Here is a 26,282-nt window from a genome sequence, read left to right on the forward strand (position 1 = left end):
CATTGGCATATGAGCATAAATCTCCTCATTCCTCACAACATATGCTCATGTCCCTTTACAGACACAAGTGAAAGACGTCTTGATTTAAAAAAATTCGGCAAGGGGTATCATAAAGGGGAGATTTGTTCGATTATTTTTCTCAATATCTCGCACCGTTTGCAAGATTTGAACTTACTTCCGGTTGGAGTTTCTAATTCATGTATGACGTGTGTTTTCTTTCTTCTTGCATGCAGTATGTAATAAGCAAATACATTACATATACAATTAATTATAATGTCAGTTATATATGGTGTTCATTGGGCAAAACACTCAAAAAATAAAGATTAATCTTAGACTCGAGAAATGGTTATCCTTGCTTTTTCACTATTATTTGGCCATGGAACAAACGCCTAAGACATATACAACCCCAATATACACAATTGTTGTGTTGGAATATAATGCATAGGATATGATGCTTTAGTTTGTTTTTTTTAATTTCAGCGCTTCCAGTGTACCCTTAAAAATGTAATAAAGAAATAATGGCTATGTTTTTTTTTTTTAACATTCAATTAGAACTGGACAATCTACGCAAAATTTCCAATCGATCAGTGAAAACGTCATCTTTCTAGAGCCTGTAGTTTCCGAGATCTCATTGTCGAAAGGATTGACTATAAACATATAAACATAGTTTTAAAAAACTCGGAAGATGGAAGCACAGTTCACATGCATTGATTTTAGAGAAGGCTTATTAAAATAGAAAGGCTTTGAACAATAATTTTATATCATAAACTTTATGAAAAAGATATAGTAAACTAATTTAGACTATTTAAAGTACAAATTCTCAAAATGTTTGTCTCTGTTAAACGTGAAATCACACATAACCGTAAATTAAAGATTTGAAAGCCAAAGTTACAGGTTGGAGCTCAGGCGCTTAGAGAGAGAGATAGTAGATGCACAGATATCTCTCTCTTAGGAAACAAACCATACAAGGTGGTGTGAAGAAATTAGGTAGCACTGCAAATATTTTGGAAACGAATTATCCAAGATGGATGATTGTTAAAAAATATTGGAAAGACCTTAATCCAGCAGTGGATCGACAATTGTTGATAATGGTATGTATGTGTTTCAAATATAAATAACCGTCGCCATTACTCTCATGTGGTCATAGTTGTCATTCTTTATACCTGTGCATTTGAGATAAAGAAATAAAAGCTTCTACCTTGTTCTGAGAGATGATATGTTTAATCCTGAAACTGTAAGAATTTCTTTAGTAGGTAGTCAAAGTTTAACAAAGGTAATTTAACTAAAATTTACTGTCCCTGGGTATAACTGGGTAAAATTTACTATTATATCTGGGTATAACAAATGGTTCTGCAAACTCAAAATTTTTAACAACCGGTTCTAGTGAACCCGTGCGAACCGTCTGAATAGCACCACTGTATACAATCAGTTGGTAGTTTAGTCTCTGGAACGCGGGTATGAGTGAGTTTCGAGTATGAGGTAGTTTCTCCCAATTTGTCTGCATTTTGCTCAACATATTCCAACGAAGTTCTGCAAGAGAAGTAACTTTTGTTGCTGGTTGATAAATATGACAGATGAATGCTTCTAGCTGATCTTTTAGTGTAGCAGAAAGTTCTTACCTTCCAAGATTCTGTAATGTAAAGAGAGTATCTTCATTAACGTTTTCAAATACCGGCACCTAACTAACTAACTCTGTGGCCTATGCAACCCGGAGGTTCAACGCCGCGTTCACAAAAGCTGTCCACTGACTTCTATCATTAGCCAACTGGATCCAGGTTCTAATTTGGATTCCTATTTCTGCGAGATCTGTCTTAATATTGTCCTGCCATCTGCGTCTAGGTCTTCCTAATGGTCGTTTTCCGATTGGTCTTCCAGTGAACACTGAAAACGTTTTACTTTCTTCCATCCTAGCTACATGACCTACCCACCTCAGCCTCCTAGACTTGATGATCCTAACAATGTTTGGTAAACCGTATAAATTATGTAAGTTCCTCGTTATGAAGTTTCCGCCATTCCCCATTCCCGTTCCTCTTGGGTCCAAATATTCGCCTCAGAATCTTGTTCTCAAATAATTTCAGTCTATGTTCTTCCCTCAAAGTAAGCGACCATATTTCGCAACCATACAGAACAACAGGCATGATTATCGTTTTATATTTAAGCTACAAATTCCTCGATAGAATTCGCGACGACAAGAGATTTTGAACTGAATAATAACACGAATTCCCTGCTTTTAATCGACATTTAATTTCTTCGTGAATATGATTTTTGTGTGTTAATATTGATCCTAGATATTTGAAAGTATCCACTTTATCAAAAGTATTATTTAATACTTTAACGCGTGCATCATTTGCCGTATTACGGTCCCGACGCACTTCCACGTATTTAGTTTTCCCTGCATTTGCTTCTAAACCCAAGTCATTGCAAACGTTTAATAGGACCTCTGCATTTCTCTCTATTGTTATCTTATCATCTCCTATTAAATTTACATTATCAGCAGACGCCATAACCTGGTGAATACCAATCAACTCTAGGCCCTTTTTGCTATCTTTGATTTTCCTAATAGCGTGTTCTAGGTCAAAGTTAAATAATAATGGCGACAACGCATCTACTTATTTCAGGCCATTTTCAACGTGAAAGTTCGTGGAGAAAATTTTTCCAAGCCGGACTTTACTTTGGGATTCATTTAAATATACCTTAATTAATCTAATTAGATTTCTCGGTATTCCAAATTCTGTTAAGGACGTTGCACAATGTTTCTCTCCTATCATAAGCCTCTCTTCCCACTTCTTTTTGAGTATTTGGCGAATGGTAAATATTTGGTCGATAGTTGATCGATTTCGTCTAAGTCCGCACTGATAATCTCCAATAGTTTGATTTGTCAATGGGGTCAATTGAAAAGGGAAAAAGAATAAGAAAAAGGAAAGAAAGAAAAAAGAAAGAAAGAAAGCTCCGCTCACTCTGTAACAAAAGAGGGGGGAGCCCTGTATCGTGCAAATGAGATGCATGGAATAAGTCGTGAGTGGGAACCCTTCACCCCTGGTGGGGATATTCATGAAGCTATCGGCTTATGTCTAATTACCGTATTTACTCGCGTAATTTTCGCACTTTTTTAGACGAAAAAAGTTGTTTTGAAAAAAGGGTGCGTAAATTATGCGGGGGAAAAAATTAGCCACATCAGTGAACATCATCTAATTTTTTCCCCAGTCAAAATAACACGAAAATACCGGTACACATTTTCTTTGTAGCAAGAACTGACAACAAACAACTAGTTCTAAATTTGTAGAAAAATAACATTAAAAAATTGATTAAGAAGTCGTGTGGTTTCTCACCTTAGAAATCACTGTCAAATCCTCGCGTGCGCAAATTACGCGAGGAAAATAAAATATACAGAAAATGCCCTTCAAAATTGGGATGCGAAAATTACGCGAGGGCGAAAATTACGCGCGTATTTACGGTATATAGGAATATATAATCAATTTCTTACCTTCGAACATAGAAAGTTCAACCAAAATGATAAAACTTTTATATCGGACTTCTGAAGAAAAATAAAATAAATACATGACCGTGTTCATTATTAACATAGTATTAAAAATTTGATAGTTACGCACATTAATAGCAAATCCGTAAGGTGTTATTTATTACAAGTTACGCGGTAATACTCTACAATCACAAATAGTTGGTCAATATCGAGTGTCGAAAATCTATGGCAACCTAAAACAACCATGGTAGATACCGAGCCCTTTACATACATATTCACTCATATATATATATATATTCATATTACTCAATATAATAAATTTTACTCTAATATCAATCTTAGTATTTCGTCGACACTTAATTTTCTACATAACCTTTTCATATTCAATAAGTATTCACATTTTCTTGGCTCAAAACAAAACAAAATTACCCTAACAAAAATTCTTTTTTCTTTTAATAAGGTTGCAACATTGAAATATATAAACCCGATAATCAATGATAATTCAATTTACTAAGATCCGCGTATAGAGAAATGTTTGGTATTATTTAATAAGTTGACACAAGAAGGGGAAATACAACAAATAGAACAGGCACGTAACTTTTCAAACTACGTAAGCATATATATAAATGTATATACAGGCAAAGAAAAAATCAAGATTATTTAAAATTGGTGGGCCCAAACTACGAATACATACACACCATATTACCAATCAATAGGAAGAAAGCAGAAGTCAGTAATCAATTGGTAGAGTTTGTAGGATCAATGAGCAATAATCAAGTTTCTGGGTATCTGAAATCGTAGTGTACCCTCTTGTCAGTCCCTCCCATGGCGGGTTGAGTATGGTAAAAAACGGTACTAAGTTGTTCTGAAATACCTGAAATACCTCCACGAACTGTATCCCTCGATGTCTCAGTACATACGATCAAAATAAGTGATATGAACATTGTATGCTTTCAGGAGTTTCAGAACCGGTTGGGGAATGTTAATTTTTTTTTTTAAATCTTGAAGTAAGAAGGAAGAAGGAGACAAGATAGAGAAAGTGGCGCCAACGAAAGGAGGAAGATTAAGGTACTACTCACTACACAGACGAGTGATCGAATTTAAATATATAACAACTCACAGCCAAAAATGTTCACATATGCCGAAAGAGGGTGACTTACTTAAATACGTAGTCTCGAAAGTTATCTCCAAGCCCTCAACGAGACCTATCCACAAGGAAATTTTCAGAAAGGCGCAAGCTTTAAGGAAATTCCCCTCCTCACTGTATCCGGTTGAGTTCTTGGAGATCCCGGCCATACCGAAAGGTTGGCGCAGACTTAATTTGGAATTTCGAAAAAAAATCATCCGTCCTCTCAGAAAACAAAGGAACTCCAGAATAGTAATGAAGATAGAGTAAAGATAGTAGTTAAGATATCCCTAACTAGTAATTTGTTAAAATAAAAAAAGTAAAATAAAATAAATTTTGGATCGGTGATTTCAGTGACCAAACATCACCGATGGCAACCCTGCGCAGACATGCCAAGGTCTGGGATGTCGATTAATTTCCATCATCATCAATTAAACTAACAAAAGAAACGTAAATACTTAAGAGGACCAGGGGTTGACATCCGGGTACGCAATGGACCTAGATATTAATTTAGTAGCGGTTGATTTAATTGGATAGCCCCATCCGATCTATTAGCTACCGTATATGAACACTGTACGGTAAATAATGTAAGCAACGTAGAAAAAAATCTCGGAGAGTCAATGAATATTAAAGTACAACTGACCAAACCTGTACTTTCCGATGATCCCAGGATATAGCAGTTATTTTTCTTAATTATCATTTCCGTAAACGTTTAAAGGTAATTCTTACATGATGCTACCCTATCTGATGAAATGCTTAAGAACCGGGGCTGTTAATATGCGATACTTAAATGCGAAGTAACATATAATTCCCAACTACACATTACTATCTAATAGCATACTCGGTTGAATGAATATATCGGTGTAGAAGTCAAAACGCGAGAGATTTTCAGTAACCATATTCATATTCTCAACATATAATATACAGTGGGCCTATGCATTTAAGTACAAGTATCCTATCATCTTATTCATTTCATATAATCGTATTATTACTGTATTATTACATTTATTCATTATTTACTCATTTCCACGCGAATTAATATTTTACGGACACCATATTACATATATTTACACGCAGGCCATACACATATTACATTATGCACTAATAAATCTATAATTATCACAATCCGTCACGCTTAAACTGCCACACGGTAACATTCATCGAACCACGGACTCTTTGTTCCGAATCACTCAATTATATTTACTTGCAGAAAAAAGAAATATTTATGAATGCATTCATTGAATGTTAAATTATCAAAGATTATATTTTTTCTGATTTAACGATAATATCAAAGCAACAATGAAATCTTTCTATAGCAACGGGAAATTAGAGTATAATATTGTAATTTCAAAACAAACAGTAACATCATGTAGGCTTACTTCTATTAAGAAAATATGCATTCTTGTTTCCGGTGGATATTTAGGTTTCTAATTTAGGTAACGAGCTGTAATTTTCAATACTACAATATCTCATGCTATTTCATTGAAACGTACACTCATATGAACCGAAAACCATGTCCACGGGATGTAATTTGAGAATAAGGGGCCAAAATCAAACAACCTAGATCGTTAACTCATGCAATGACGTAATGTCAACAAACAACTGATTACCGAAAACGGACACAATGGCGCTGCAGTCAAGAAATAGCTTACCGTGTACTGAAATATACCCTTACACTTAGTAATCAGAACTCTAATATTTACTCGTGTTTGGTGTACTTCGAATTAGACAAATGGTATTAAATTAACGCATGGTAAATACGTTGTCCTAACAGTAGAATCACGCACTCACACAGAACTACATACTACATACAACACTATAAATACTACACATAAAACTACTAATTAAACAAGCACCATTTATTATATAAATATTAAAGACAAGTACCTAATATATTATACTTCAAACACATTACTCCCTTGTCGGTATATAAAGTTAGCTCTATTGCAATTTAGGGGCACAAAATGAGAAGGGTAACCCTAGCTCCAATTGATCTGGCCAGTTATTTAAAACATGTTTACTGTAGTTAGATGCCCTGGGGGCACCTTAGCAAGGTTTATTGAGGGACCTTTCCCCTGAACAATTACTGAATACTACTGACAATTACTGAATAATAAAAAAACACATTTACTATATACACGAACAAAAATGTACAAAACCAGGTCGTATTTTACCTAATCCCTGAGTTTCATAGTTTAAAAGAAAAGGAACCTAAAATCACTCTTACATTCTGCCTATTCTAGCTTGGCAGCAGCATGGCGTTCTGTAAACCAAAATCCTGAATTTAACTGAATTGTTTCTTTAATAAAAATGTAGATTTTTTGGACTTCTACGCTGTTGTCAGTGTTTAATTATGAAATTAAACTGGATTTTACCTTGATTTCATTAAAATTTCAGTCCTTTCCAGCAGAGATGTGGTAGTTAATGTTACAAGTTGTGCTTCCAGAAGCGTCCACGGTAAGAATGATAACATTGCGCCGAAAACGACAGGGATAGGGAGAGTCCACCAATCAGGGCGGAGTCTTTCAGCCGCGGAAATTACAAAGCAAATAGAAATTGGTGAAATCCAGATATAACCGGATCTGAAAGTAACTATGGACTAGTGAGATGGGGTGAGGGAAGGTTTTAGTTAACTGGCCAAATTCTACATTTGTCTGAAATTAAGAAAATTTATATCCAATGGCGGAACTATGTTTCGATATTACGTCAGAATGGTAAACCTTGTAACTGTTCAACTTGTATTTGCGAAGATGGAATTTACAATTAATAAAAATATAAATAAATATATTATTCCGTGAAAATATGATTCGTAATGAGACTTTTCGATTCATTACGTTAATTTGAAGTAAATAGGATAAATACATCGTGTAATTAAACCGAAATCGATTTGAAAAAAATTACTAGGTACAGGGTGCGTAAAAAAAGTTGCCATTACTTTCAACTGTAATGGTACATTACAGTTTTCCCTGGCCCATTAACAAAATTTTGTTAGAATAACAAAATTTTGCTAATTGGGACTACTACCTACTAATGCTTGTTAAGTTAGCACACTCATTCATCCCATTCAAACGTTACCAGTCACACTATGACAGTATATTACATCTACTTGGGGTATTATGAAAGTAGTTCATTTTACCGCAGTTTCACGACTATCACTCACATTTAATATTACTCTAGGCTCACCGTTACCACGCACTTGCGAAGGGACTGAATTCTGGGGTCGATTTACATTATTGTTACTATTACTATTATTATTATTACCCTGACTTTTACCGTTCTCCCTTCTTCCGCACGTCCTGTTAAAATTCCTCCGGGCGTTATCGCCCCTATCCGGGTTCGATTCCATATTAGTACGGTCATAGGGACGATAACTCCGGCGATTGTTGAACATGGGCCGATTCCTGAATAGTCGCCGGCCATTATTGTTGTTTTCTGAGCCATACCCACTAGGATAACGAGATCCAGATTGGGTATAACTCAGGAAATCTGTCTGGCAACTTGCCGTTATCTTCGTTTTAGTTGGTTTTAGAATCTTTGCCTGTCGGGCGAGGTACCGCTTTCGTGGACCGCCAACTTCCTTTCCGCACAAGGCAGCCAGACGCGAAATGACTTCTCGCACCGTTTGGCACAAGTGAGACGCTATGGCCCGGGACTCATCGGGTGGAAGAGCGTTAACTATAATGTCTACCAGTTCGGCCTGAGAGGGGTGTTCAGCTATCTGATAATATAATTCAATTATCTTCCAAGCATAGTCCAGGAGGGACCCATACTTGGAGCGGTCATTTCGCAGTGATTGCAAGTTTCTCTTTTGGAGCCGCTCGATGTACTCATTACAATACTCTTCTTTAAAAAGGACCAAAAAATCATTGAGTGTTCGAATTTGATATTTGACGGAAACAAACCATGCACCGGAAGTGGCAATTAAACAGTTTTCGACTATTTGCAAACGTTCCCCATCAGTGAGTTTATACATGTCAAGGTATTGCTGCAGTCTTCGCAGGAAAACTCGAGGTAACCCGTTAGCAATGTTCCCATCAAAAGTGGAAAAACGTTCAATATCCCGGAGGGAAACTTTAGAGCTCATACTATACGGGGCAGGAAAAGAGCTTAGTGGAATCAACACATTATCCTGAGCGGTTGGGGTTGTCACCAGATTTGCCACCGACGAAGTGGTCACAGAACTGAACGCTCCCATATAACCAGAATAGGTTTTATAATTAGTGTCAACCATCTGAGGTTCGAACTTAGGACCCACCACGGCAGTAACCGACGGTCCGGCACATCTCTCTCCCCTTCCCGGCAGCACGCTGTAAGATTGTACCATTCCAAAGGTAGAGGAAGCATTTACGCTGGTGAATGTTGTGGTCACAACACTTGACTGCATCGGTACATTAAAATTGCTCAACCATGATTTCGAGGTTGGCTGGTGCGGGGCACAATACATTGCTGTGTCCTGTGCATCAGGCAACACTTTACTCTCCACATAACAAATTTTACCAGATTCAGTAACACCTTTCCCTGGAGAGTCGCTACCAGGAAAAGGGTAGGAGATATCAGACTTGACTAGTTCCAATTTAGTAACATTTCCCTTAAGACTGTCTATTTCGGTTTGAATGTGACTAATCCTTTGATCAACCGATTCTAGTTTGGTTTCTATTGATAGGTTTATTAAAGTTACGTTTAATTTGTCTATCTCGGCCTGCTGTTGCTCAACCTTTCGTTCTATAGTGCTACATTTTACATCAGTACCTTCAAATTTTTCATCCATTTTACTAAATTTGGTGTCTGTTTCCTCCTTAAGCTGTTTTACAGAGTGTTGAACCTGGTGCCTAGCCTGGTCAATCTCATTAGACATTTGCTTCCTCAATTGACTTATTGAGGAAGCAAAGTCTAGACGGTTATTATCGATTTTGTCATTTATCTCACGTCTCATTTCCGTATTATTTTGTTCCATGTTACTGAACTTGTTATTCATTTTCTGACTCATTTCTGCATTCTCACGTCTCACATCTGTATTGCTGTGTCTCAACTCATCAAATTGTTTGTTCATCATTTGTATCATTTGTCGTATCCATACAGGCGGGTCAGACCCTCCAGATGACCTTTCTTCCTTCGGGTTGGTTTGAGACTAGCCCGCGTGATCCCCATTCTTTTAATTTTCATCGAGGTCAGATATGTCCAGAGGAGATACCTGGCCTCGATCCTTTGGCGTACTATATTTCCGTTCCCCGTCGGAATCAGGATGCTCGGTTTCTTTCGTATTCAGAGCATCAATTTGGTTACGGACAGAGAAAACTTCGGGTCGCATTCGTTACAATACTTAATGATTTCCCCAGTCCGAACCCGCTCTTTGTTTTCGCCTGTGTCGACCAATTCTGTACAAAAAAATGAGTCCACTTTTGCTGGCACCCACTACAGCGCTACCAGTCTCCGTGAGACGCGCGACCTTTTCTGGTTCTCACTAAATGTACATTGAGTACACGTAACTTCAGACTCGTCTTGGGTGACTACTAGTTTAGTTCTGGTTGCCATAATTTTCGAACACTATACACAAATTACCATACACATATACTATGAAATATTTAGGTACTAACAAGATAGGTTTTAACTATAATTCATATATTAAGGGACTCCTATTCTCTTTCCTTCCTTGAAACCCTTCTAGCGTTTAGTTCAAATTTAGAAAAAAATTTGACACTCCTTCCATTTTTCCCCTTAGAAAAAGAAACAAAAATGAGAGAGTAGCCAACGACTCTAGTTGTCCCACTTGATTATAAAGTTTCTCTTATTAATTTCAATGTTGTAATCAATTCAACATGCCTTCAACATCACTCTTTGACATTCTTAAAAAAAATTTAGATCTACCGGTCGCCATTTAAACTGAGATCCTTGCCATGGGAACAAACGTTGCCATGACAACCGTCCTTGTCACGTTACGCCAATCTAAAACTGAAAAGGGAAAAAGAATAAGAAAAAAAGAAAGAGAAAAAGAAAGAAACAAAGTTCCGCTCGCTCCGTAACAAAAGAGAGGGAGCCCTGTATCATGCAAATGAGATGCATGGAATAAGTCGTGAGTGGAAACCCTTCAGCCCTGGTGGGGATATTCATGAAGCTATCGGCTTATGTCTAATTATATAGGAATATATAATCAATTTCTTACTTTCGAACATACAAGGTTCAACCAAAATGAGAAAACTCTTATATCGGACTTCTGAAGAAAAATAAAAAAATAAAATAAAAACATGACCGTGTTTATTATATATAGAATTCCCAGTCACGACCCTCTTTTCAGTTTTATTAAACATAGAAGAAGAAGTAAAGAAAAGAAGAGGAAGATGGGATAGGAGGAGAGGAAAAGACGGAAAGTAAGAAGATGAGGAAAGTTTAATTTAACAGTTTATTCAATATTTCCGAAAGTTCTTGACTAGTATCCAGTACTTAAAGTATAAATGATGAAGTTAACGGCATGCTAGAATTGACCACAGAGAAGAACAAAAAAATCAAAGTAACACACATGTTTGTCGAAGATTTTGACTTTCGAAGTCCTCCCATGATGATCGTTCATTCAGGCTATTTCTGTCCCTTTTACTTCCTTTACAGAGCCAACTTAATTGAGTTAGTGTTGACTTTTCAACGACTTTAATTGCCAACTACCGTTAATTACAGTAAGTCACACATATATTTCAAAAGAATTGGTGCACTTAATACTAAACCTACATTTCACTCACACACACATTCATAAAGGACAATGTATACTACAGGTTGCATTTAGTTGAATTAAACTAACCTAACTACATTTCTATAGACATTTATTACATTCCAAGAAAACGTAATTTGACAGAACAGGGAAAATATTTCGATACATGAAAAGAAAATAATAATAATAATAATATGGTTCATAGGCATGCACAGAAATTTGTTACTTTCAACAATATCGAATAACACATTTCTCTTTGTAGATACATTAAAAGTTGGATTACGTTAATAAATAGTCGACAAAACGTAAGAAGAAGAAAAAAAGGTCAACATTAAAGATATTTAAGATTCAGTATGAACGAATACATATCAATGTGAAAGAAAAAAATATAATTGGTTTATCATTTGAAAAGAAAAAAACTTTGGTAGCATTTTTATTTAGTCTCTGTCCCAAGAGGAGAAATTTCGTCAATTTTATGAGTCCTTTTCTCACGTCGATAATAACTAATTTATCAACTTTCTTTATACACTATGATTGGCGTCCATGAGAATAGTTAGTCGTGTGTCTTCGACAGAAAGAGTTGCTTCACATTATATATATTTACCATTTCGTCACTTGACACGCTTGATATAAAAATTCAAAGCTTCTTAAGATATAAAATATTGAATCTAGTCCCAAACAGTGGGAACATATTTCCATTATAGGATATTTCAATGGAGCTACGTCTCTGGACCTATCCTAGGTCCGGTATTTAAGTTACGAAATTATTAACCACATTTAGTTCAAGTTAAGATCACTAAATTTTATTCCAGGTCTAGATCGTGGAGTCAAGAGATTCGAGTCACTGAACTGGTGAAGGCCAAGTAGTTATGTTTCCAGTCGTAGGGGAAGGATTTGGGGCACACTATTTCATAATTTACTGATTTCGCTATGGTTTCACAAAATAACTTTAGATACGGATTAGGGTTATATTTACGACTTGCTACTTGTTCCATTTACATGCCAAATTTAACATAGTTTTAAAAATTTGATAGTTACGCACATTAATAGCAAATCCGTAAGGTGTTATTTATTACAAGTTACGCGGTAATACTCTACAATCACAAATAGTTGGTCAATATCGGGTGTCGAAAATCTATGTGAATGTCGTACATATTCACTCATATATATATATATATATATATATATATATATATATATATTACGCAATAAAATAAATTTTACTATAATATCAATCTTAGTATTTCGTCGACACTTAATTTACTACATAACCTTTTCATATTCAATAAGTATTCACATTTTCTTGGCTCAAAACAAAACAAAATTACCCTGACTAACAAAAATTCTTTTTTCTTTTAATAAGGTTGCAACATTGAAATATATAAACCCGATAATCAATGATAATTCAATTTACTAAGATCCGCGTATAGAGAAATGTTTGGTATTATTTAATAAGTTGACACAAGAAGGGGAAATACAACAAATAGAACAGGCACGTAACTTTTCAAACTACGTAAGCATATATATAAATGTATGTACAGAGAAAGAAAAAATCAAGATTATTTAAAATTGGTGGGCCCAAACCACTAATACATACACACCATATTACCAATCAATAGGAAGAAACCAGAAGTCAGTAATCAATTGGTAGAGTTTGTAGGATCAATGAGCAATAATCAAGTTTCTGGGTATCTGAAATCGTAGTGTACCCTCTCGTCAGTCCCTCCGATGGTGGATTGAGTATCGTGAAAAACGGTCCTAAGTTCTTCTGAAATACCTGAAATACCTCCACGAACTGTATCCTTCGATGTCTCAGTTAGTGCATACGATCGAAATAAGTGATATGAACATTGTTATCTTTCATGAGTTTCAGAACCGGTGGGAGAAGGTTAAATTTTTTTTAAAAAATCTTGAAGTAAGAAGGAAGAAAGAGACAAGATAGAGAAAGTGGCGCCAACGAAAGGAGGAAGATTAAGGTACTACTCACTACACAGACGAGTGATCGAATTTAAATATATAACACCTCACAGCCAAAAATGTTCACATATGCCGAAAGAGGGTGACTTACTTAAATACGTAGTCTCGAAAGTTATCTCCAAGCCCCCAACGAGCCCGTATCCTTAAGGAAATTTTCAGAAAGGCGAAAGCTTTAAGGAAATTCCCCTCCTCACTGTATCCGGTTGAGTTCTTGGAGATCCCGGCCATACCGAAAGGTTGGTGCAGACTTAATTTCGAATTTCGAAAAAAAATCATCCGACCTCTCAGAAAACAAAGGAACTCCAGAATAGTAATGAAGATAGAGTAAAGATAGTAGTTAAGATATCCCTAACTAGTAATTTGTTAAAATAAAAAAATAAAATAAAATAAATTTTGGATCGGTGATTTCAGTGACCAAACATCACCGATGGCTACCCTGCGCAGACATGCTAAGGTCTGGGATGTCGATTAATTTCCATCATCATCTAATGAAACTAAGAAAAGAAACGTAAATACTTAAGAGGATTAGGGGTCGACATCCGGGTACGCAATGGACCTAGATATTAATTTAGTAGCGGTTGATTTAATTGGATAGCCCCATCCGATCTATTAGCTACCGTATATGAACACTGTACGGTAAATAATGTAAGCAACGTAGAAAAGAATCTCGGGGAGTGAATGAATGTTAAAGTACAACTGACCAAACCTGTACTTTCTGATGATCCCAGGATATAGCAGTTATTTTTCTTAATTACGTAGGCAAGTCAAGAAAGACTTGGACTGATTTTTTTCCCGGCAGTTCTGTTAACGCTGGAGCTTCATAGTTTGGCATACAAGTAGCGTGGGTCTTGCTGTGCATGTATATAAAATGTTGTTAAGGAATCATTGCATGTTTGGTAACCACGACTTTTTATTGCAGGTGATGTTCTGCGCCGCCTCTAGAAGTCGCCTGTAGAAGAAATGGAGTCATTACGAGATGAACAATTTGCAGCTATACGGTTCTTCTATCGCCTGGGGAAAAGTGCAACAGAAACTCTAGGAATGTTGAGAGCAGCCTATTAAGATGACGCTCTGCCACGAAGTACCGTGTTCTGGTGGTTCAAAGAGTTTAAAGAGGGCCGAATGACAATCACGAAAGCTGGTGGACCAGGTGTATCAGCGTCAGCTGTTACTGAGGTGAAGATTAACACGGCAGCAGTCATTGTTAGAGAAGATCGCCGCATCAGTATCGACGATCTGGCAGCCGCACTACGCATATCTCATGGCAGTGCCTTCACAATTTTGCATGACCACCTCCACATGAGCCGAGTGTGTGCTCGATAGATTCCGCGACTCCTGACACCAGAGCAGAAGGCCGTTCGAGTGGAGACTTGCAGGGAGCTGTTGCAAAGGTTTGAGGATGGTGGAGACGCCTATATGGAGTCAATTGTCACCGGCGATGAGTCATGGCTTCATCATTTCGATCCTGAGGGCAAGCAAGCCAGTACGCAGTGGAAGACACCAGGTTCGCCCACACCAAAAAAGGCAAAGATTGTGAAGTCGGCATGCAAGGTGATGGTGATCTCGTTCTTTGATCATCTTGGTATGGTGTATCAGCATGCTGTTCCCTCCGGCACTACTGTAACTGCAACATAATACTTGTCAGTCATTCAGACCTTACGGCAGCACATTGCGAAGAAACGACCAAACCTTCGCAATGGCGGCTGGAGACTCCACCATGACAACGCGAGACCACACATGGCACATGCTGTCCTCGAATACCTACATCAGCACAATATCAACTGTGTGCCACACCCACCGTATAGCCCAGATCTCGCACCGTGCGACTTTTTTCTATTCCCTGCCCTAAAATCCAGACTGCGTGGACGCCGCTTCTCCGATAATTCCGAGGTTCTGAAGGCATCGGAGGCGGTTTTGAAGGACCTCTCAAAGGATGGCCTGCGACACGTGTTTGAGGATTGGAAGACTCGAATGAAAAAGTGCATTCAAATGGGCGGGGACTACTTTGAAAAGGATCATGTGCCTGTTGCTGAGTAATAATATATTGCCTAGAAAAAAAATCAGTCCAAGTCTTTCTTGACTAGCCCTCGTATCATTTCCGTATACCTTCAAAGGTACATGATGCTACCCTATCTGATGAAATGCTTAAGAACCGGGGCTGTTAATATGAGATACTTAAATGCGAAGTAACATATAATTCCCAACTACACATTACTATCCAATAGCATACTCGGTTGAATGATTGTATCGGTGTAGAAGTCAAAACGCGAGAGATTTTCAGTAACCATATTCATATTCTCAATATATAATATACACTGGGCATATCCATTTAAATACAAGTGTCCTATCATCTTATTCATTTCATATAATCGTATTATTACTATATCATTACATTTATTCTTTATTTACTCATTTCCACGCGAAGTAATGTTTTACGGACACCCTATTACATATATTTACACGCAGGCCATACACATATTACATTATGCACTAATAAATCTATAATTTTCACAATCCGTCTCCCTCAAACTGCTACACGATAACATTCATCGAACCACGGACTCTTTGTTCCGAATCACCCAATTATATTTACTTGCAGAAAAAAAGAAATATTTATAAATGCATTCATTGAATGTTAAATTATCAAAGATTATATTTTTTCTGATTTAACGATAATATCAAAGCAACAATGAAATCTTTCTATAGCAACGGGAAATTAGAGTATAATATTGTAATTTCGAAACAAACAGTAACATCATGTAGGCTTACTTCTATTAAGAAAATATGCATTCCCTTTTCCTGTGGATATTTATGTTTCTAATTGAGGTAACGAGCTGTAATTTTCAATACTACAATATCTCATGCTATTTCATCGAAACGTACACTCATATGAACCGAAAACCATGTCCACGGGATGTAATTTGAGAATAAGGGGCCAAAATCAAACAACCTAGATCGCTAACTCATGCAATGGCGTAATGTCAACAAACAACTGATTACCGAAAACGGACACAATGGCGCTGCAGTCAAGAAATAGTTTACCGTGTACTGAAATATACCCTTACACTTAGTAATCAGAACTCTAATATTTACTCGTGTTTGGTGTACTTCGAATTAGACAAATGGTATGTAATTAACGCATGGTAAATACACTGTCCTACAAGTAGAATCACGCACTCACACAGAACTACTAACTACATACAACACTATAAATACTACACATAAAACTACTAACTAAAGAAGCACCATTTATTATATGAATCATAGCGCTTTGAAGAGAAAGTGTGGATTCTCCCGCTGTAGTCCATATAAACTGTCAACCCTTTGTTGTCCCCAAGGCTAGGGTGGCGCTGCGATCGTTTTCAGATTTCACCAGAGCGTAGTGTCCTCCCTGACATGAATGACTTTGCTTATGCTTTGAACACTAAGATTCCTTCCTCTGGACTTTTTTAAAATTGCTCACACCATAAAACTCTACAGAACATGTATTTAATCAACAACACAAAGAACACTTTCGCAACTGAAAGAACACTTGAATCTCTTCGTGTTACCATTCAAAGTACATTGGAAATAGCCGAATATTTGTGGAATAGTAGTTTTCCTACATATTAACATCAACATTTAATCAGGATCCACTGGAATGACATTTCGGAATTAAAAGATCATTGTCATGTGATGATTACCCTTCTATCCTTGACTTTCTTGATTTGCATATGTTGCAATCTTTGTACCTCTATTATGTTCCTGGAAAAACGTGTTTTCATCAAGTTCAAACTGCGAACCTCAAATAATATTTCTCTCACGACTTTTGTTAATCAAATGAGAAAATTGGCAAAAAATCACTGAAGAAAAAATAAATAACTAAAGAAAATGGCGTTACAAAATATAATTTTCAAGTTGATTTTGGTTGAAAAGGGTATAGATGCATGTAACTGGATAAGTAATTCTCCACCACTTCCAAAATGCAGTACTGCAAAAGAAGGTCTCGTTTATCATTTGTCAGGTTACATACTAAAGAGTCAAAGTTCACTAAATATACATGCTGTATAAGCAAATCACGAAGAATATTTTCAAAAGAAAATAACGGCGCTGTCTTCACTAAATTAAAAGACTGGAAATTCATTTCTAATGTACTCAACTCAAGAAGTGTTTAGCGTGTTATTACAGGCAGAAAAGTAGTGACCGCTAACATTGCATCTAATAAAAGCATGTAAAGTGACATATTTTTATGATACTTTGGACAGTTTCAATGAAATCAAAGTTGAGGCCATAGTGCTGGAATGTAGGAAGGAACATTCATTCCATGGAACTAATTCTCAAATTGATTTTACATTATATCAAATACCGTTTATCTTTTCGCTCAAAGGAAATTCGGAAGGAGTTAGCGTCGTCAAAAATCGTAAAATCATCACTCAAGTTTTCAAAAATCGCTAGTGTCTAATTACTGACCCAAGGCTCAACGAAGAAATCTTGCAGTATAGTTATAGGTAGGCCTATATTTCCTACTTATAATAAAATATTATCTCTATTATCAATTTATTTTTATAATGAAACTTGCATAAAGCACGGAAAGCAATGGATCCCACATTTTCGTCCGTTTCCGTTTTATACAAATTTGAAGAGCAATATAAAAACACACCGGGACTTTGAAAAGTTTCCGTTAATGACAGATTTCCACTTTATTGAAGTTCCGGTTTATACAAATTTCATTATATTTTAAAATGTAACTTGGGTTTTGTCTCAATGCCATATATAAAATATACAAAGACTTTATTAATAGATGGAAAAATATTATATCAAATTTGAAATTTTGGAAATTTGTGGGTGCAGAAGTTCTTTTTCAGTTATTTTTTAATTGTATGTTTATCTACAAATTACTGCTACACATGTATTAAGTATACAATTTAATACTGAAATCAATTAAGTACACACAACGTTTCTGTAGGTGAATTAACGAACTGTTAAAAAGAGAAGAAAAAGGTATGAGATTTACATTTATTTCCGTAGCGTTTCATACGAAGTGGGATCGTAAAACTACGACAGCGCCTCTCTGTGGTGAACCACTCCAACTAACTGAGTGTTTACACTTTCTCTTCAAAGCGCTATGTATGAATATTAAAGACAAGTACCTAATATGTTATACTTCAAACACATTACTCCCTTGTCGGTATATTGAACTTTAGGGGGCAAAATGAGAAGGGTAACCCTAGCTCCAATTGACCTGGCCAGTTATTTAAAACATGTTTACTGGAGTTTGATGCCCCGAGGGCACCTTAACAAGGTTTATTGAGGGACCTTACCCCTGGAAAGGGAAAAGGCCCTAATCACGAATATTATTTAACCCATCCCCCTTCCCGCTAGAAATGGTTCAATTCGAAAAGTGAATAGGATCCCTTTTAGTTAGATTAAGCTGTCATTATGATAATTAGTATTACACTACGAAACCTACTATGTACAGACAATTAATGAATAATAAAAAAACACATTTACTATATACACGAACAAAAATGTACAAAACCAGGTCGTATTTTACCTAATCCCTAACTGAGTTTTATAGTTTAAAAGAAAAGGAACCTAAAATCACTCTTACATTCTGCCTATTCTAGCTTGGCAGCAGCATGGCGTTTTGTAAACCAAAATCCGGAATTTCGCTGAATTGTTAATTGTTTCTTTAATAAAAATGTAGATTTTTTGGGCTCCTACGCCGTTGTCAGTGTTTAATTATGAAGTTAAACTGGATTTTACCTTGATTTCATTAAAATTTCAGTCCTTTCCAGAAGAGATGTGGTAGTTAATGTTACAAGATGTGCTTCCAGAAGCGTCCACGGTAAGAATGATAACATTGCGCCGAAAACGACAGGGATAGGAGGATTCCACCATTAAGGGCGGAGTCTTTCAGCCGCGGAAATTACAAAGCAAATAGAAATTGGTGAAATCCAGATATAACCGGATCTGAAAGTGACTATGGACTAGTGAGAGGGGGTGAGGGAAGGTTTTAGTTACCTGGCCAAATTCTACATTGGTCTGAAATTAAGAAAATTTATATCCAATGGCGGAACTATGTTTCGGTATGACGTCAGAATGGTAAACCTTGTAACTATTCAACTTGTATATGCGAAAATGGAATTTACAATTAATCAAAGTATAAATAAATATATTATTCCGTGAAAATATGATTCCTAATGAGACTTTTCGATTCATTACGTTAATTTGAAGTAAAGAGGATGAATACATTGTGTAACTAAACCGAAATCGAATTGAAAAAAATTAATAGGTACAGGGTGAGTAAAAAAAAGTTGCCATTACTCTCAACTGTAATGGTACATTACACAATCTTGCTAGTGTAGAATGTTTGAAAGGATTTGATAGGATGTTGACAGAAGAGAAATACCTCGATAGTTATTACAATCAGTTTTGTCGCTTTCTTGTGTATTGGAATCCCCTAATAGAATTTTCATATGGTATCGCGAGAGTTGGTCAAATATCCGTTCCACTTCTTCGTAAAAACTCTTTTATATCGTTATCCTTATCTTCTGTTGGGGCATGTACATTTAAAACAATAATGTCGCACCACCGACCCTTAACAGTAATAAAAGAAAGTCTGTCCGTAACAATTGTTCATAAGAAACAGGAGAATAATCGAATGTCGCAAACGGGATGTTTATATCATCAACTTGCATACGAACTTACAACTGTGCCCCTACTATATGGTGTATCGAAAGTGTAAAGACACACATCAATGCGCCCTGCTGCTGAGGATTCAGAATATTCATATTTATATTCCCAGGCAGTGAAATTGTCCGAAAAATCCAGTTCAAAGGTGAAAAGATACCATACCTTTTGTTTATGTGTTATCATGCAATAGAAATGAATTAATTCAGTTGTTAAAGGAGGTATAAATGTGTGATTTTGGAGCACTGTGGAAGGGCAATTGTGGACGCATTGTTTGACATTGGCACTTTTAGGAGATGTACAGTTTCGAATCCTATACTTGCTTTCAAAAAAGTGCTTTCGTCATTGAACTTTGAAAAAAACATTCAAAATTTCAAGGCATTGCTCCAATTTACATTTCTGCATCTACTTTCAAGTCTAATATCATGATGTCGCCAAATGACCCTGTAATACTTGATCTGGGAGTCTGTAAGTTATTTACTTCGCATGGTGCATTTAAGACTGCAGGTTTGGTAATGAACTGAAGAATTGTTGAATTATAAAAAGCTTTGTTTAAGGTTGTTCCAAAACGCCGTGCAGAGTACTCTCTTATAGAGGCTCAGAAAATTTTCCGCTGAAAATTGTCTGTTTTGGCTTGAAAATAATATGGTTGCTCAGGAGGCCATTGTTATTTATCCGTAGCTTCTGTCGTAAATTCAAGGTGTCAGGAAGGATAATAAAATTCTCAACTCTCCGAGCTATCAGATCGTCTCAGGTATGTTGGAAGAAGACAAAATGCTTATTCTAAAGCATACACTTTTTTTTAAAAAAAATCCTTGTTTTGTTAGTGAATTTCAGACTGACACTTCTGTCTTTCGATTACTTTACAACACTTTATCGAATAGAAAAAAAAATGTTAAAAAAATAGACACTTAATTATCGGGTTCATATATACGAACTAAAGTGAAGAACGAAGAAAATTTTCTTTCTGTGAAAATCGTCGACGTTGGTTTCCCTGCATCCACTGTCTTTAAGATGTGTCAACTTATAAAGGGTTCGAACATTTTTATTTTCGCCGAAATAGTAGAAAGTGTATTCAGAAATTTGTTCTTAATCACTTTTAAATTATAAACTAACTAGAACTCTTTCGTGTTTGGATTGTAATGTTTCTGCAAGATCTGACGTTGAAGTGAATAGCATGAAGTCTCTTTTAGCTGAACTCGTTGAAAATAATTGGTTAGATTAGCATAAGGCAGATAGAGTTACGAAGCAGTTTAAAGAGTTTTTCGGATCCAAATTATAGAACAAATATGAATCAGCAATCTAGAGCTGGCCAGTGTTTGGATGTCTTCTGGCTGAAGATTTTGGATACTTCAGAGTGCACTGATATGAAAAACGATCTTAGAATGGTATTGATTTTCTCTCGTGAAAATCCAAATCTAGAAACAGAATTTGCAATCAATGTCCAATATATAACAGATAATTTAGAACAAACGTTAGTAGCACACAGACTTATGTATGATTCAGTAGGTTGTTTTGGTGGGCTTAAAACATTATAAGGAAATTCATGATTTATTATGCACGAAATGCTCGTTTCGCAGAAGCAATAAAAAAGCCAGGCGAGAACGAGGAAAATAAACAAAAACGAGTTGAAGGCAGGAAAATAGAGATCGTTTTGAACGAGCATAAACTAAGGAGACTAAAATAATTCAAGATATGCGCAATATTGATAAACAAGTAAGGCGTTTGAAGAATTGAAATGAATTCCATAATACTATTGATTTTCTCCTAAAAATATGTCGTTAGTATAGCACAACTAGCTTGTCTACCCATATACAATACAATTTGCACGTAATTGTAGTTCATAATTCAGTGTACTAAAACTGAGTGATTGGTAAGTGGAAATGATAGAAAGCGAACATAGTTGATTTACAAGGTTACGTGTGTGTGATACAATGTGCCCGTGTTTATTATTCCAATATAATACTTGTAATTTATTTATTAACTTATCAATTTGTTTTTGATATCCTAAATGTAATTACATCCTCCTGGTCTACCCTAACGCCCCTAATTGGCACAATGATATAAGCCATACCTAGTTGGAAAGTTAATGGGACTCAAATTCCAATTAAGTAACTTTTGTGCCTCTCGTGACCAACACGTAAAAGAACAATAAGAAGGAATTGAGAAAATAATTTTAAAAAAATACATTTTTCGAAGCTTGTAGAACTATGGAACACTGTTATTGGTCATACGCTGGAAAAATTATTTTCACGTATGTGCCAGATATTGGGTACAATCATGGAAAAAAGTGAAAGGCGAGAGTTCAATACCAAATGAGAAAAAAATCCGAACGTGTTTTCTGCCAGAATCACCCTGTACATATTTTTGTAAATATTTTGGTCTACCCTTTAGGTAGACGGAATTCTGGCATTCCCCTAATTGACACAATGATATAAGCCATACCTAGTTGGAAAGTTAATGGGACACAAATTCCAATTAAGTAACTTTTGTGCCTCCCGTGATCAACTTGTAAAAGAACAATAAGAAGGAATTCAAAAAATAAAAAATAAAAATAAAATAAAAAATTTCGAAGCTTGTAGAACTATGGAACACTGTTATTAATCATATGCTGGAAAAACTATTTTCACGTATATGCCAGATATTGGGTATAATTATGTAAAAGAATGAAGGGCTAAAGTTGAATACTAAGTGAGAAAAAATTACAAAAGAGTTTTCCTACGAGAATCCTGTATATATTTTCGAAATATGTTGATCTACCCTGACGCTCCCAATCGTCACAGAGACATAAGCCATATCTCGTTGGAAAGCTTATGGGACACATATTCCAACGAGGTAACTTTTGTGTCCCCCGTACCCACCCCCTAAAAGTAGTAGAAGAAGAAAAATGGGAAAAATACATTTTATTGAAGTTGGCAACACGGTTATTTGTTCTGCGCAAGAATTGTCACACACAGGGTATCATTAGTTAGGATATGTATTTATCTTTATTGATGCCACTTTTTATGCTTGTAACTCATTTGGGGGAGAGTTTCCCTCTGCAAATGCTGAAGGGAAGGGGGGACTTAAAGCATCCAAATTTCCGCCCCTACTCTTCCGCTGTTGGACCCCCGATGTGAAAGAAATGCATACCGTTGGAAAGTTTCATTCTTCCGGAAGAGACACCTAAATCATATATATCTAGGTTAATTAGGAGCGGAGCAATTGAGGTTTTAACCCCTGAGCCGTTCGTCCTGAACAAAATAACGAATATTTGAACATGTGACCAGAAATCGGAACAATAGAGGTAACAATGGCGAGGAGTTCGAAAGATTTCTACTAGTCTGATCTGTTAGAACATAAAGTTTTTTCCTTTTGCCTTCAATATCTAGATTCCACATACTCGTATTTTATCCAGATTTGATTTTATTTGAGTCCCTTTCTAGCAGCGAGGCTGTATGAGATGTCAGCGTACAGCTTAACGTAGAATCGAACCACATCAGCTATCAGTTCCCACCAGGAATTTAAACCGGATCTCCTGCGCTATAGTACTTATCCTTGAAACAAACTGTGTATCCCATATATTCCGAAATAATAGAAATGCATCTTCCCTTTCGGTATTTCATACGGCATTTTTAATAAGAATATGCTTTTATTTGCCACCAGCATTGACATATAATCCAGGATCTGAGGGGAGGGGGTTGAGCATGCATGGAAAGCCTAACGCAGTTTTATTTCTGATTATTGTTATAGGTACTATAGTGATCGTGAAGAGTGATATCGTCGCCGTCAGCGTGGTTAACAGTTTGGGTAGGGGAAAAAGGGATGGGGCGCAGAAAATAATAGACTTTCACGTTGACGGTCCTAGTAGCCCTCCTGATTGTCACACGGGCATGACCTATATCTCGTTGGAAAGCTTATAGAACACAAATTCCGACGAGGTAAATTTTATGCCCCCTGTGCTCAACACGTAAAAAAAGGAAGAAGAAGAAAATACATTTCGAAGAAAAACAAACTTGTACAATTTGTTGGACGCTGGCAACACTGTTGTTTGTCGTACGCAGGAAAAAATAATCTCATATGTACACCATATATTGGCAACAATTATATAAAAACATGAAGGGCGTAGATACAATAGCAAGAGAGATAAAAATTCGTAACTTCGTACGCCAAAGTCACCTCCGATGGTTACTCTGTACATCTTTTCCGATGGACTTCCGTCACGTTGGCAGCACTAGCGACACCTCTAATTGTCACAGGCAAGGATGTTATAAATAGAGGATCTGCCCATATGTATCGTCATCCTATTAAATCGATGAAGCCAAAAAACAACCGAGTATCGGCACGTCTAATTCGCTACTCTGGTTTCCACCATAGTCTGATTGGCTACTTTCGTTCCCGCCATGATTATTGGCTCAAAACATTGCAGTCCTACTGGGAGGAGTGGGCAGAGTAGGGGTGGCGAAACTGTGACGTATGGCTTCAAGATTTGGTTGTAAGGGCACATCCTCTATTTTATAAGATCCTTGGTCACAGGGACATGAACCATACCTCGTTGGAAAGCTTATAAGACACAGATTTCAGGGAGATGACTTTTGTGCCTCCCTTGTGTACGACAGTGTTGCCAGAGTCCAACAAAGTTAAATTGTGTTTTTTTTAATTTTTATTTTCTTCTTCTTCTTTTATGGCTTGGTTATAGGGAGCTCAAAAATTACCTAGTTGGAATCTGTTTTCTATAAGCTTTCCAACAAGGTATTGTTCATGTCCCTGTGACAAACAGGGACGTCGCTAAGGCTGCCAGACAACGCGAAGGTAGACGACAAATATACAAAAAGAGTGGAGAGTGGTACGAGCTATCGAATTTTTTTTTATCTCCCTTGCTATTCCACCTACGCCATTCATTGCTTTCATATGACTGTTCTCAATGTCTAGCGTATATGTGAGATGTTTTCCTGCGTATAGCAGATAACAGTGTTGCCATCGTTCCTCAAAGTTTAAATATGTGACTTTCTTTTAAGAAAATATACACTGGAGAAATGGGCAAATTTAATATCCCCTATCTACCCCTCATAAGTCCAATTAGCAAATACAGGGTACAACTAGTTAGTATATTCATTTATTTATATTGATACCAATTTTTATGCTTGGAGCTCTTTGGAATAAGTTTAAAGACAATTTGAGTTTGGTATTATGGATAATATTTTTTAAAATGCATCTATAGTTGTAAAACGATTATCTTATTGTTAATAAACGTAACTGAAATAAATATATTAGAACTACTACAACTTTATTTGCACTTACCTTCATTTGTTGAATATTTGTGTTACTGATGTTAATCCAACCAATTTCCAATGACAAATAACGCCCACATCTTCACGTGTTGTTTAAAAATACTTCTTCGTTTTACAAGCGAACTGTACATGATTTTCAATATTTCCACTCTTTTTAACTAAACAAGAATCATCATCAATCAGTTGCCTAACGTATCGCAACTGTTGCCTTAAAGTTTGCCTATTAATTTAAAAATAAAGTAAATATAATACTAATGGTTTGTTCTTAATCATTGCAATTGGGTATAATTTACTTAATCACAATCGACTTCTTCACAGTAATATTTTGTCATAGGATGTTTGCGATTGCCCTTACAAGCACAATAACTGCAGGAAGACGACCTATTTACAAAACACCTGCAGGACAGTGTTCTACAGGTTTTGCATGTGCAAGGTGGAATTAAGATATCTGATACGGCAGGCTGTGTTATCAGAAGTGGGCGTTGGTTCTATTGTCATCTAAGGAAGGTACAAACTTGGTTTAATCTGAAGGCTCTGCAAACGGAATTGCGGAGTTACTCCAATCGTACAGTTGAGCACAACATCTTGGTACATGACGGAAAGAGTTGGAAGTGCACGGTGCAGGGCAAACTAATGATTTTCGACCCCGATTCCTAGGGACAAATTTATTCCAAATTAGTTGTAAAATAACGCCTTTCAGGGAATAATTGGAATAGCCTGTCATCCTGTATATTCATACACGACATTGACCTGAACACAATGGATGTTTGAGATCAATTCTCATATATAGTTTTCGAAAAAATCGCTTACTTAAAGTATATCGTTCGTTGCCAATAATAAATAATAGGCCTAGTTTTTATTCTGTTGGGACGGAATATTTGTTTACTTATGTACTGCAAATGCAAAATACATTGTTAACTAGCAGATTGCATCTACTGTTATTTACTCCCTTCTAACACATGCTATATACTATTTGTAACGTTATTTTTCTACAAATAACCTTTAAATTTGTTCCAGCTATTTGCAGAATGACAAAATTGTTTCTGTTCTGTAATAATATTT

At 36.3% G+C, this 26,282-nt stretch overlaps 1 protein-coding gene across 4 annotated transcripts in view; it reads left to right on the forward strand.

The window, feature by feature from the left end:
* Positions 1–26,282, forward strand: part of eys (eyes shut) — a 1,117,243-nt gene that overhangs the window by 962,578 nt on the left and 128,383 nt on the right. The window lies entirely within an intron of this gene.

Source organism: Thermobia domestica, chromosome 8, assembly GCF_964235325.1.
Source record: "Thermobia domestica chromosome 8, izTheDome1.hap1.1, whole genome shotgun sequence".
Lineage (NCBI taxonomy): Eukaryota > Metazoa > Arthropoda > Insecta > Zygentoma > Lepismatidae > Thermobia > Thermobia domestica.